This window comes from Ambystoma mexicanum, chromosome 3p (assembly GCF_040938575.1).
Source record: "Ambystoma mexicanum isolate Mex_15411 chromosome 3p, UKY_AmexF1_1, whole genome shotgun sequence".
Taxonomy (NCBI): Eukaryota; Metazoa; Chordata; class Amphibia; order Caudata; family Ambystomatidae; genus Ambystoma; species Ambystoma mexicanum.
In genome coordinates, this window is record NC_090925.1 from 774,894,349 (window position 1) to 774,907,070 (window position 12,722).

The 12,722-nt window shown below is 45.4% G+C and overlaps 1 protein-coding gene across 1 annotated transcript in view; it reads left to right on the top strand.

Moving 5' to 3' along the window:
* PFAS (phosphoribosylformylglycinamidine synthase) overlaps nt 1-12,722 on the top strand; it is a 786,527-nt gene that overhangs the window by 409,644 nt on the left and 364,161 nt on the right. The gene's annotated exons all lie outside the window — the stretch shown is intronic.

Below are 12,722 nucleotides of genomic sequence, written 5' to 3' on the forward strand. Positions count from 1 at the left end.
GACCATGACTCTAAAACGAGGCTCTAAGGTGAGCAATGAGCCACAGCTACCCATGTGTGTGCCTATAAGGTGAGTTTGTTACAGGGTAGGTGACTCCTCTCATCTGAGGAACTCTCAGGCTTAAAACTGAACACCGGAAAAATTAGGGGATGAGAACTGTGTGTTATGAATAGTTGGGTAGATTATCTAGAAAGGTACACCCTACAATTTGGCAGTACAACTGTTTTGATGATGTATAGCTGTGCATATCCTCCTGACAGCGGCTTGATTGTCCAATACTTGGCACTCATAATGATTTACTCCTTTACTTAATCTAAGAGAAATATGTCCTACGTATGTAGCTTATCTTCGACTCCCTTTATGCCTTGCAGTTGCTTCTTGCTGTAGCATCCTTGATCCTGAGCCAAGCAAATACCCTTTGTTCTTGCACAAATCTGTATTCCAGTGCCTGTCAGCTCTGCAGCCTTGGTCTCTCTCCTCGAGATGTCTTGCTTACTATCATACACTGCCGATGTCCATTTTCTCAACATGGCTGCTTTACTCGTATTGTATTTCCTTCTTTAGCAAGCTTCTACATTGTCTTGTCTGCTTTGCATTTCTGCGTATATACATCTACTGCATCTCTTGTCACTTATCTTCTACTTGTATATGGTTTACTTCGTTGCTTCAGTTACATCTTCATTCTTTGCATATCCATTAATCAGATTCACTACATCTATGTATCTTCTTTCTTCATGACGTCAGTCGCAGCGGTCAGACTTTACTTATAGTTCTTCTGTATCCAGTGGTGTCTGCAAACTCATGTCTTCCGCCTCAGTTCGAGGATACATTCGATGCGGTTGTCTGAGTGTATAGCGTCTCTCATACCGTCAATGTGTTCTCTTGCTGTTCTTCCAGTAAGATGGAGGTGAGGTGGTGGGCTCTAAAGATGACGTGTACATCTGCCTCTCTACATTCTTACCTCTGGTCAAGTCATCAACCACCTCTCAATTTTCTTCACCTTTTGGTTTCTTCGGAATCCATATCTTTGTCACACCCCTCGGGTCACCTGCATTCTTTAATGTTCATCCATACTACAGGTCATATGGCAGCACTCTGCAGTTGGTTGACAGAACACCCAATGTCCCACATAGTTCTTATGATCCTTGGGATAATAAAACTTTGTTCCAGGGGGTGCCATCGTACTTCTTTTCAGGTGCTCACGGGTGGTGCTTTCAGACTGCGTGTGCTCGTTGGCCACATCAGTCACATCGATCATTATTATCTTCATCTCAATAGCTTTCTTTGCTGTCTTCTTACATTGTCCTATGATTATTCTTATAAAACAGAATCCCATCAACACTAGTATTACTCCCATTAATTTGAAGGCATTTGCAATCCAGGTTGGAACCCATGGGAACAGGGATGAAAACCAATCTTCATCTTCGGTCTCACCTACCTCTTCCACCATTTTTGTATGCAGTGTTGACCGCATAGTTATTGCTTCTGTCAGGGTTCAATTTTCTCCATCATGGGCTGGTTTGCATGTACAACAAGAAGGCTAGATCTTGGTGCACACGCCTCCTTCCATTGCAGTAATTAAATCTGGGACATAACTGTTCTGGAGGATCATGAGTCTGATGGCCATCAATTCTTCGTTAATCGCATTAAATACTTTTATTGTTGTGTTTGTAGCAGCTCCCACCTGGTGATTTTTAACCACTTGGCGTTTACTGCAGTTTGAAATCCTGGCATGAATATGGCTGTAAATATCGCTGCTGTCCTACTGAACAATTTGCATTCATCTGGAATGTTGTAATAAGTTTCAGTTGATTTTGGCAAAAAATAGTTCCCTCTCTTGTGTCAAATGTGTTTGAGCAGCAACTTTTTTCTTTGGTGTGCATCCATTTTTGGAAAGTCGGTAATATTGAGATCACTTTTAGGGATCACCAATGCAGGAACATGTATTATCACTATAGAGCATATTCCTCCCAAATGTATAGGTAGCTTCATATAATCATTAGATCCACAGGCCCAATAGTGGTCCATTAGCACGGCAGTTCCTCCATTCATTTCTGGTACATCAATTATTTACCTGCATCCTTTATTTTCTCCAGCTTTGGTCAGACCACTGTTTCTGAAATAGTGTTGCATTCTTCATTGGCAATATGGACACAGGCACTGCTTCATTTTCAACCCATGTTAATAATTTTGAATACTTAGTCCATTCCTTAAGGCATTCATCATTCACTATTTGCACTATCTGCACTAGTGCTGTCATCAATAGGTGTGCACTGCATCCCAATATTCCTTCTTTCCATCCTGGACTGGTAGCTACTCTTCCATATTCCAATAGCTGAGGTTCCTCCAAGCATCCTGGCAATCCTGGTGTCTGCACAATCCAGTCTCTTTTGTTCAACAATCCTCTTCTGTTCTCCAGTCAGACCACTGAATGAGCACAGGGGCATTCTGCTTTTCCAACCTGGGTCTTTTATCCTCTTTTGCGTTTTTATGTAAACATCTTCATATGGAAACGTTCTCTTTGACATCCATCGTAGGGTTGCCCATCTTCCTTCAAATTGTCCATGCATGCTACTAGATGACTGAGACACTTTGCATCATGTGTAGGTATTTCTCTTGCTATACATGTTCTGGCTGTACTCGTGGCATAAGGGATGAGAGAACATGCATAGCAGCTCTCATCTGACATATTTCTCTACACCTCCTTCATGTGCTGATGCCACATTTGATTCTTTAAATAGGCTGAGTTATCAAGCTATGTATTTATTTCCTCATGATCTTCTCCAGCATCCCTCTTAAGCCGGTTAATTTGTTTGGAAATATCAGGGAAAATAACACACATGCTTGTGTTGGGGATAGGAATACTCCATCTGTATTATAAAACATAATTTGGTGAAATGTTAAAATAGTAAGGAAATAAAGACTACACATTGTTCAAAACAGAGCTTTCATAAGGATTCACGTCTTACAGCATTTTTTGTATTAATCAGTCTTCTTACTAGCAATGTGTTTTTCAGAAACTGGAAAATTCCCAACCTCTTATCAACGTGTAATTCCTATTATTCTTTATAATAATTTCACTCTTTTATAACAGAAATTGTAATAGTACTGCGATGATGGTCCTGTAAATAATAGGAGCTGTTTTGGGATTTCCAAAAAAGGGGACAATGTCAATATTTCGCCTCACTACAGCTAGATATGATCGAAGTATATAAGTGAAATCAGAACATAAGAATGTGAGTAGCATTATAGGTAGCATGGAAGTGTTATATGCTCTTTTTTCTGTCTGATAAACATTGTGTTTTTAATCTAATAGAAATAGTTCTGTGAACACAAAGTTTTGTTTGTTTCCCTTAAAACCTGTCAGTAATCGGAAGTTCAAATTGTTTTTATTTCGATGTTGGCTCTTGGTAGCCGATCTAGTCTGAATTTGCAGAACTTGTTCTCTTGCTTGAATGTCACGGTGCCAGAGGGGTAAGGATCTTTCCTTTTGTAAGGCTTTACGTCATTCAGATGAAGCCAAACTAGTCTTCTTGGATCTTCACAGTGGTGGGAGTGACCCCCTCTACTATATACGGTCCTTCATAATCGGGCTTATTCCAAGTGCGAACAAAACTCTTAACAAGCACTTGCTCCCCTAGATACAAACTAGGTGGCATTAACTGTGCTACATGATTAATCATTTGGCTATCTTCTTCTACCCTTCCCTCTGATTTTGGATCTGTTTGGAAATAAAAGAAACACTACCGGTCATATTTGTCATGCATCTCACCCTCTTATGTTTTTGCTACACCATGGGCATCATTTTCTATTCGAGTGGTAGGAGCAATGGGCTCTCGCATGCAGCGTCCAGTTACCAACTCATCAGGAGTGTGGTGGAGATCTGAGCCAGGTTCGTTTCTCAATGCAAATGGAGCAAGGGGTAGACATCCCTTCAAAGTCATCTTGATCTTGGCTATCCTTTCTTTAAGGAGTCCGTTTAAGCGCTCCCAAACACCATTTGCCTGTTGGTGATCAGCAAATGAAAAAATATGGTTGATGCTGAATAGAACAGTAATTTGTTTGAACATCTTGTTTACAAAATGCAGCCCATTATCAGACCGCAGGACTTTGCATGCATCCCATCTACGAAACGCGTAATGTACGAGAAACTTGGCAGCACATGTGGCATCTGGGTGCGTGCATGGTTCTGCCTCAATCCATCTGGGAATAAGGACACACTACTAGCATACATCTGTAGCCATTGCATGTTTGCAACATATCCACGTAATCGATATGTCGATGCTGAAATAGGCCATTGGGGTGGGCATTGCTCCTCTGTGTTTGCCATGTAAGCCCTGCTGTGAATTTCTGGCAGACAATGCAATTCACAAGAACTGCAATAGATTTGGTGAAAACCAGTCTTCTGCAATCATGGCAGCAAGATTCTCTCTGGTTCTATGGGCAGGATAGTGAAGCTGATCCAGCGCAACTCTTAATAGGTCTAGAGGCATAACTGGCTTTCCAGTACTATTTTGCCTCGATAAAGCTTCTGTGGGGGATAAAGAACACCCCCATCTTTTCCATAGATCCTGTCCTTCCTGTGGAGTTCGACCCTATAGCTCAATTAACTGTACAATGTATAACATATTAAAGCCTGCTTTCCTCATGCAACATTCTGACATTTGATTAACGCTTTCTACTTCAAAATTGGAAATATTTGGAAAATATGCTACTCTCTTTCGCTTCAACACTGCGGGAAATCATGTCTGCCCTCTTAATATGGGCTATGTATTTCACCATGGTGATAGCCAATGGGATCTTTAGTACTTTAATAAGCTTGCCCAATAGCGGCGCATGTTGCACTGGTGTGCCGTCTGCGCGTATCAAGCCCCTCCTTTTCCAACGTGACAACCCTGCATGAACAGTTGACTTCACATAGGCAGAGTCCGAGTACACTGTCACTTCCTCATCCTCATATCTCTTAAGTACGACGAGAAGCACCACAAATTCTGCAGCCTGTGCTGAACAATGTGAAACCAATCTCTCACTCGTCACTACTTTAAATTCACCATTCGTTTTTAACTTCACTGCTGTCGATCCTGTATGCCTTTCTCCTGTCGTTTGAAGAGCAATCGATGAATAGAATTCCCCCGCCTAGAGCGTTTTCTTTAACGTTGGGAATATCATCATAAAACTCGGTATACGTTGTACAATCATGTACATAATCCTCCTTCCCTACTGGTTCTGCTGTGAATGTCACTGGATTCACTACTCTACATCCAACAATTTTTGATCGCTGGGTTTGAAATAATCACCTCGTAACTGGACGCTCTTTGTGTAGTCAATGTGCCTTGTCTCCAAAATAGCAAATATGGAATGCTCAACGAATAAGGTCATTGAGCACTCCATTGTAATACTTGCAGCTTTTTAGATTGCAATAGCATCAGCAGCTAATGCTTGTTCGCAAAGGTAATGCCTCTCATTAGTGGGTCTGGAATCCCGTTATAATAAGCCAATGGTTTATGTCCATGCCCTAATGTTGTCTTCTGCGTGAGGCCTGCTCTCATTACCACTCCATTTGAATGCGAGAATAAATAAAACTTCTCATTGTAATCTGGAATCCCTAATACAGTGGCTGTACAAATCACCTTTTTTAACTCTTTAAATCCTTCTGTCATATCGTCTATCAATGCATGTCGTCTTTACCTATCTGTGCTTCTTTACATCCTTTCAAAAGTGGCCCAATATATGTACTGTAATCAAAAGCCCAGGCCCTACATAGGCCTAAAAATTGCTGAATTTCCCTCACTGTCTTAGGTCTTGGAGATTTCACGATTGCTTCTGCTCTCTTAGGTGCCACGTTTCTCCCTTCTTGAGAGATTAACTGTCCTATATACAGGACTTCTTCCTGGCAATACTGTAGTTTCTTTGTGTTGTAAGGAACTCATGGTGGCAACAGTAAAGACCGACAAAAGTGATCACAGTTCAAGGGTTTTTATTAAACTGCATAAATGGGTTGGAAAATGCCTAATCTAAATCTAAGATGGGAGCAAGCTACGACCATCAAATAATAATAAGGCAGTCTTAATGGCGTCTTGTCAAATGAAAGGGCCTATACTAAAAAAAAAAAACTGTCGGCCATCCTTACAGCTAATTTCATTAAGAGTGTGGGATAATGTTCACAAGAAAAGAAAGAAGTGTTAACAAATGATAAGTCAGGATCTTCTAGCCAGTGTCTCCTTTGAACCAAGCGTTTTTAGCACGGGACAAGGCAGGACCTCTGAGCACAGCACACTCCTGGGCCTCGCCAACACAAGGTTAAAGTTGTTTTCTTTTTTTTAAAAAAACTGTATTTATTAACTTTTGACAAATTAAACATGACACTAGAACTCAGCCTGGGACCCCCAGGCCCAAACACCCCTCCCACTCCCACCTACTTCCATTGTTTATCAACATCACAACTCAACTTCACTGAATATCATTGAAGTAATACAAGTCACATGTTACGCCACTCCGGACAGTTCCTTTTAAGTTCATGAATTCCACCAGTCGCACCCCAAATAACACCAACCCAGTCAACCACTTGTAGTGACCTTATGGGGGGGGCAACCTCGGGGGGGCGTGCCCCGTGGAGTCTGTACATCCGACCCGTTAGTTTGATAATCTACCATGGTCTGGTAGCTCTGGAAGGCCACCCAATAGTCCCTCGGTTTGCAGCTTGACGGGAGAGTTAGGTTGTATTGGGTCTCTCTCTGTTCACAGCTCGCCATGAGGTTAAGCCAGTGGTGGAATTTAGGAGATGCAGATGCCCCCCATGCGTGCGCCAGTAGAGTCCTGGCCACCACAGAGGCCATACCGACTAATCGCTTCTCGTTCCGGGAACCAGTTGTAATTAGGGCCAGTTGCCACACCTCAGGGGAGGAATCGACCGGGACATCAAGCTATTTTGCCACCGTCTCTATGATGCCGGACCAGAACTGGATCCCTGGGCATAGCCAGGCCACGTGGTAAGTCAGCTGGGGATTGGCGACATAGTTTACATTCCGGAGACTTAGAGGGTAACAGATTGTGCAGGGTAAGAGGGGAGTAATACATTTGGTATAGGAATTTAAAATGGATTAGGCAGTGTCTATTATTGGAGGAGATGGCTTTGTTCTGGGCACAAATGAACCCCCACTGGTCCTCTGACAAGGTTTTCGGCAAGGTGTCCTCCCATCTGACTCTGTAATGGACTGAGGGAGAGTGCGCGAGCCATACCGTACATTGTCGAAATCAACCTCCTAGTGGACGGTCGTGCGGTGGTGTATGTCAGAAGTGCGGACATAGAGGGGGGCGTTCAGGAAGTCCGTCCAGCTGGCCCTTAACATCTCCCGCAACCGATAATAGAGAAGCTGCGTGACTGGGGTCCATACCCCTCTAGAAACAAGGGCATCCCAGGGTATGAAGACACCCTCTCGGGCGAGGTCGCCCAATGTATGTACCTGTATGCCGGTGAAGTGTTTGAATATATTTTCATGGGTAAGCGGTTTACCTCGAGCATGATATATAGCCTTGTCAGGAGAATACCATTGTGCTAGTCCGGCCCATTTCACCAAATTCTCCCAAGCCCTAAGGTAAATATCTAAGGGTTGTACCTCTGCTCTCGAGCACCTCTCTCGCGCAGCCCACAAGAGTCCCCTCAGATCACCTGGGCGGGTAATAGCTCTCTCGATTCGCACGTGGGGCAGATCAGCCGAGGGGGACCACCACCAAACAGCGTATTGAGCCTGGGCTACCAAGTAATATTAAAAAAGGTCAGGTACGTCCAACCCACCCCGGGAGTACGGGCGTGTCAGAGTTTCCAGAGAGACACGGGGTGCTTCCCAGCCCAAATTAATTTGAGCATCAGACTCCTTGTCCGTTTCCAGAAGGAAGCGGGAGGCCATATCGGGACGTTAATAAAAATACGTCCGTCACCATCTTCGAAATACTCTGTTCTCCAGGTATTGCAGCGCTGCGCTATAATTTTCTTCGTATAATTTACTCGGTGACGTGGACACAAGAACACCCAGATAGCGAATACCCTGCGGGCGCCAAGCGAAGGCATCCCCAACATCTTGCGGTGAGGGGGAGCACCTCAGATTTGGACCAGTTTATACAGAGACCAGATGATGCACAGAATTTAGTAATCTCTGCCACCACGGGCTCTAAATTAGTTTGTTGGTTCTTGATATAGATTAACAAGTCGTACGCGTATAGAGAAACTATGGACGTGTGTGAGTGAAGTGTAACCCCCCTGTGGGTGTGATATTCCCTCAGGTCACATGCCACCGGTTCAATGGCTAGGGCAAACAGGGTAGGGGAGAAGGGACAGCCCTGTCTGGTTCCCCAGGACGGGTAAATAGGATCGGACCGGACACCATTTGTGTACACCATGGCCCGTGGAACTGTATAGAGCAAGCAAATCCAATGCAGGAATTTGGTCCACAAGCCGGTTCGACGGAGGACTTCGAACAGAAAAGGTCATTCGATCTAATCAAACTCCTTCTCGGCGTCGAGCGCGGCCGCTATTATTGGTACCTCAGTGTTCACATTGTGCATAAGAGTGAACAACCGTTGAAGGTTATTCTGTGTGGAACAGCCAGGTATAAATCCTGCCTGGTCTGGGAGGATCAGGGCAGGCATGTGGGGTAACAGTCTGCCGGCAAGGAGCTTCGCCAGAATCTTATTGTCGGTGTTCACCAATGACAATGGCCTGTAGGACGAACATTGTCGCGACTCCTTGTCTGGTTTAAGTAACACCGTCACCAAGGCAGTCCTGGTGGATTCAGGGAGTACACCAGCCGAGCTAGCCACTTCAAACATACTGCGTAGATGAGGAACAAGGGGGAAAAGGGAAAGCTTTATACAATTCTGCGGTAATACCGTCGGTCCCTGGGGCCTTGCCGTTGGGGAGGGATTGAATGACTTTGAGAAATTCTTCATCTGTGGGGGGTTCGTTCAACAAAGAGCCTACTGCTGGGTCCAGCCATCTCAGGGCAATTTGATCTAGATACTGCACAATATCGTCGTGCCCGGCCGTACTCTGGGATGTATATAATGCCTTGCAATAGTGTCGGAATGTGTTATTTATCACCCCAGAGTCCCTAATGAGGTCCCCATCTCGTGTCTTGACCTCGATTATTGGGTCTAGGTGGCGTTCCTGCCTTATGGCCCATGCCAGAATTCGACTTGGGCAGTCGCCCTCAACGTATCTAGCGGCAGCAATCGGATCCCCCAAGAATCTCTCCTCGTCAGCCATCAGCAAGCGGATTTCTTGTCTCGTCACATCCAGCCTGGCCAGAAGCTCCGGAGGCTTATGCTGAGCATAAAGGTCCTCCATACTTTTCAAATCGTGGACTTAATCTATCTACGAATGCACTTGAAGACCCCCCACCCCCTCTTGCGAGATACACCATCCCCGAACATACACTTTAAACGCTTCCCAAACCAACCTGGGGCCCGGGACAGAACGTGCATTTATCTGGAAAAATTCCAAAATAGCTTGTCGGATATCTTCCCTAAACGCAACATCTTCGAGCGCACGGGCTCTGAATCTCCACCTGAGATGCCTAGGATGGGGTGGATGGACCCATGAACTGCACGAGAACTGGGGAGTGATCAGATAGGGTACGAGGGAGGATAAGGGACTTGTACGGGCCAATTCCGGGGACAGCTGAATATAGTAAATCCTGGAAGAGCTCCCGTGTACGCTAGAGTAAAAGGTGAACTCGCAGCTATCTGGGTGGTGGAGACGCCATATATCAACCAGAGAGTAATGCGCAGCGATGGCCAACCATTTTTTTGCCGCATGGGAGAGGGACGTCTGTACAGAAGTGGATCTATCATGTGACAGTGAGATGGCGAAATTAAAGTCGCCCGCCCACACTATCTTGTATCCGGAAAAGTTTGTAAATGGTCAGAGCAGGACTTACCGGGGAGTCGTAGTTGGGACCATATACATTTACAAATAGCACAGACCACCCCGCGATTTCCCCCGCCACCAGGACAAACCGCCCTTCGTCATCGGTTACCGCTTTGTGGAATTTGCATTCCAGCTGGCGATGAATATATATTGCAACCCCCCTGGAGTGAGTAGAATATGTTGACCCATATCTATGACTCTCCCATCCGGGCAGAGCGGGAAGCTTATGCCCTTTCCCTAGGTGGGTTTCCTGAATACATAGAACATTCACGTGGTGGCCTCTAACATAGTTCGAAATAAGAGTTTTTTTACCCGTTGGTGAACCCTCTAATGTTCCATGTGGCTAAGGTAATGGCTATGTTGGATTGGAGTGCAGCACTCTGGTGATGCGTCACGACACCACTGGGCCGTTAACAGATGAATCCCCAGCTCCCCGAACAGGAAAGTCCTCCCAACTCTGTCCTCGGGACCAAGTGTGGCAGTGTGGTGAACTTGAGTTTCAGTGAGTACCCCAAATGCATGAGGAAGTAGGTACCTCAAAAAACTCTTCCCATTTACCGCTCCCCTAAAGGCTCCAAGCGCCAACCTTACATAACTTAGAACTTCCCACCCACGCCAGAAACTCCAATCTACCGGCTGCTATTTCCCAACCGCCTCCCAAGTAACTTTGTAATACAACTCCAAGATAGAGAAATTTGCCACTGGGCATGGGGGGGATGCTGACGGCCGCTGCGCTCCTGCTGTCGATAGGCCAGTTGCCATGCCTATTAATCCACGGTTGTTAGGAAGAATTCTCTGTTAAGGCTAATTTCCCAAACCTAGTGAGTCCCCCAGCAGCTTTGCTGGATTTTTGGGGTTCATTTCTTTCTCCTGCTAAGAGTGAGACTCTTTTTCTCCCACTCTTAGGCATGATTTGAGAATGTCCTTTGACTATGTAATGTGTTTTATGGGCTATGGGGTCTTTTACTCCATAGGGCATCATGTGTTTTTGGTATGTGTTACACAGCACCCTCAGTGCAGTAACACGGGTGTCATAGTGACCCCCAAACATAGACTCCATACCCTGGGACTGACTACTGTCTCCCAAGGCATGTAAAGTCACCATTGGCTTTACTAGTCTCAAATTGTGAACAGAACCAGTACAAACCATCCTATTGTGGAAGTACTGGTAGGGGTAATTCAATTGCCCCTGTGTCTGTTTTCCAAGGGGGCACTGTCCAGTCCCCCCTTGTCGAGTTTCTGGCTGGTGCCAGTGGATACCACACAAAATATTCCACTGGAATATTTCCTATGGGATTTTCCCATGCATTTTAAACGCACCAATTTTTGGTGCAATGTCAAAGATACCGCTGGGTTATTTATTTAATATTTATTCCCCGGTTGGGTCTTTTTGCCAGGACCCGGTTTTAAAATGGCGTTTGTGTTCGCCTCTGAAACTCTAAACCCAAGTCGAGCCCTTTGTTCCACTTTTTGGTCGGCTTCTCCACAGAAGCCCTCCAAATGGTGCCACTCTGTCTGGGGTCAACAGGATTTGTGGTAGGGGGATTAGGCACCCTGGACTGAGTTGCATTGGCAACTCAAGTCACACTCTTGTGTGATTGGCCCAGTGGTGAGCCGCCCGGCTCATCACGTAGCATGTTTGAATGTCAGCTAGGCTGATGAATGGGGGTTTTGCTGCATAAAAGCAGGGTTTTGGGGACTGGAACTTCAGAAGTCGCCACAGGACATAAAGAATCCGAAGAGGGGAGAAGCTGAGCCATCTACAACGACGACACCACCGGTGGAGCCCTGCTGTACGAACTCGCCACTTCCCCGACGACAGAGGAGATCTTCCAGGAGAGTCTTCTTCCCCTTGAGCTGGTGGGACCAACCAGTTCGCCTTTTTTGCCTTCCTGGATCGTCTTGTGGTCGAATCGCCTGTGCCAAGCACCCCGGTGGCCGGATAGCCACGCTTCACCACTACCGCGAATAAAAGGGTTGTACCTTTTAACCGGGAAACTCCGCGGCTGGTTTCTTCCCTGGCAGTGCAACGATCTCCAGCTTTCCTCCACGTCGAGATCATCTCTTCCCCTGGACGAAGCTCCGACTTGCACCCGCTGCCAGGAACTGCCCCCGCTGGAGCTTTCTCACTATTTCACGTACTGTGTCCCGCCTGGTCTCCCTTGCAAGAGACTGTCCAAGGTGTCCCGTAAATCCTTGACTCTCTATCCTGGGGTGACCTCGGACCTGCTAACATTACCTTTCTGACTTGATCCAACCTCTTTTGACTTTTCTGCAAAGACTTTGAGTGCATTTCCACTGTGTGATCTTGGGCACATTCCGCCTCGTTCTCTCCAAGAGTGGGCCTGGCCTATGACCTTTTTGCTCTACAGTAGACCCTTCCTTTCTTGACTTGCTGTGGTTTCTTAAAAGTGTTGGTACTGTGTGTTTTTCCTATTCTGCCTTTTCTCTCCCTTTTTAAACAAATTATTGGAGTGCCGTCTACGGTTACGCGCTCACCTCTGTTTTGCTAAATAAGTGGTGTCTTAACCTCGACTTGTCGAATAATTAACTAGGGAGGTGTATATACTTATAGTGACTGAACTTGCTTGACATATTAGTGCCAGTGTATTTTTACAAGTGTGTTTTTTTAAATAAATAATTATATACTTTTATACCAAAGCTCTGGTCAGTGTTTGCTTGTGCTACTGTATTTTTAGCCCTATTGTGTATACTCTAAATACTGCCTAACTCTTCTTGAGAGAAGTCTGACTGCTCAGCCACAGCTACCAGGTAAATCTGGATGGTGCAGACTGCT